We start from the raw sequence: 2530 nt of genomic DNA on the forward strand, positions 1-2530 counted from the left end.
CCTAGAGACTTCCAGAGAGGAAGAAGAGCACATTTAGCATTTATATTGAACACGGAAATATAAAGGATACCATGCATGTATGTGGTAATAAGTTTATATAGCAAATGTCACTAGAAGGGCTCAGACCATCTCATGTTATCAAACCTGGCAGAGTGACAGATTTGCTGTGCAGGAAGCAGTGAAGGAACGCATCTTATTGTCCTTTCTTTTTATCAACTTAAAAATGGACTCTGTTGAAGTACATCTTTTTTGGTTCACTGCTAAAATAGAGCTGGATACCTTCATGAATTATTTGGCTTCTGGTATCTAAAAAGCTCACATTCATTTGATACTAAAAGTTTGGCTAAGGCATATTTCAAAAGAAGAGATGAGTAACCTTTTTCATCCAAATGGAAAAAATGGAAATAAAGTCTTTGTAAATAAGGAAGGGTGGAGGGGGTGAAGGGAGGGCTAGGAATGGGGAAAAAATAAGAACCAAGATGCATTATGTAAAGGTACAATTCCCAATGAGAAATGTAAGTATGTTGTATACCTATAATGTATCAATAAAAGAATTTAATTTAAAAAAAAAACTTTTTCATCCAAAGTTCTTATTGAAAAGAATAAAAAAGTTACCATTATGTTTAGCCAGATTAAGGTTACCTTCTGTTAAGAACAGATTCTTACAAAGGATTTTCTGTGTGGTCATTTGATTCTGAGGTTGGTCTTCAAGATAGTAGATTTGATTAAAGAATGTTCTTCAGAAAGATAAAAACTAAAACAAAATACTCTTCATGAGCAAAAGTCTTTATTGAACTGACTTCCCAGAAAGAACAACTTTTAAATGTTAAATTATCTTTTGAATTATATTTTTAAACCATCTTAAGATATTTTCACAGCTAAATTTCCCTACACACTCTGGTCTTCCCGTCTCTTTGGTTTTGCTTGTACTGTCACCTTCTTCTGGAAAACCATTCTCTTTCTTCTCCTCTTCTGGTACCAGTTTATGTGCCTGCTCCTCTAGAAGGCTGCCCTTAAATCTTCAGCTGTCACTATTTCACATGGTCAAAAGGGAGCACATCAGGATCTCAGATGTAATTTGAAATAGAATTGATTCTTTTTAATTTAAACAGAAAAAAATCTTCTTACTATTTGCTGTTAGAAGACACAGTCTTCACACAGTGAAAAAACACCATACCTTTCTCTATATCAGAATCTCTGGAAGTAAATTTTTTAACTGCAAAACTAATACAAAGCCTACCCCACATAGTATCCTTAATGTGTAATGCTCCCCCTATGTGAAGTCTTACTTTAGCCAAGTGTGTTGGCACGCATCCATAATCTCAGTACTGTGGGAGACTGAGTCAGGAGGTTAAGCTCAGAATTGGCCAATTTAGTGACTTAGTGAGAATCTGTCTCAAAATAAAAAATAAAAATGGCTGTGGATGTAGCTCAGTGCAAAGACTTTGGGTTCAATCCCAGGTACTGGGGGAAAAAAAGGATTCTCATTGACACAAAACTCATGCACAATTTTCGATTGGTCCTTATTCTGATATTATAGATGGGATCAGGGTCATTGATTCCACTTTGGTTAAGATACTGGGGTGTAAGAGAAGTTCACCTCTGGAATGGGACACAACCAGTAAGGAGACCCTGGATGGAATTAAAATTTAGTTTGCTTTATTTGAACATGAATGAACTCTCATTTTTCATGTCTGATATCTCCAAATTCCTTGAAAATTTTTTCTCTCAACTTCCCTACTGTATCTAGTACTATTATGGATGGGTGAGTAAATGGATGGATGTACTATAAAGAGTTAAACTTTACACATAGCTTTTACAAGACTAAAATTAGAAGGATAAACATTTTTGCTTTTCCAACCCTCTGTTAATATTTTTTTTACATTAAGAAATTTGCAGAAATCCTAGAGCTATTTAGATGTTAATCATGGTTATTCATTTGATATAGTGGACTGGAGCACTAATGATTCAATAAAGGTCACAAGTCCATCACAGAGATAAGAAGAAAACTGGCTATGATTTCTTTTCTGCTCATAAGGAATTATTTCTCTTTTCAATACACATTTGAGCATGTTTATTTGTACTTTAAACAGACTTCTTAAATGATAACTAACATAATCTTTGATAAAGACATAGAAACAAGTAAACTTGTCATCAGTTCTTATTTTTTAATTGAAACATAGACTTCCTTTCTCATTCTGCAGTGTTGTGACAAAGCTCAAGGGTCTGTACACACAGAATTCCTGACCTTCTTGTCTCTGAGAATGAAGTAACAGGCAATCTAGTTATGGCCTCAATGTAAATTTAGAAGTCTCATTGATTCATGAGATGTCTTTTTCTTCAGGTCACTATTTAAATGAATTTGAAATAAATACTACAAGTTAATCAAAACTGACTCCTCCGGTGGCTAAGAAAACTGGGTCTCTTGTCAACTCTTGCTAATGAAGATAAAATAAACAAAGCTTACAGTTAATCACTGACAAATGAACTATGCTGCTGTGGGAAAATAGCATGTCATTTCAGGGTATCT

The sequence above is a fragment of the Heterocephalus glaber genome, unplaced genomic scaffold (genome assembly GCF_053883595.1).
Source record: "Heterocephalus glaber isolate CG9 unplaced genomic scaffold, H.glaber_assembly_v1.0 deba00001593, whole genome shotgun sequence".
Classification (NCBI taxonomy): Eukaryota; Metazoa; Chordata; class Mammalia; order Rodentia; family Bathyergidae; genus Heterocephalus; species Heterocephalus glaber.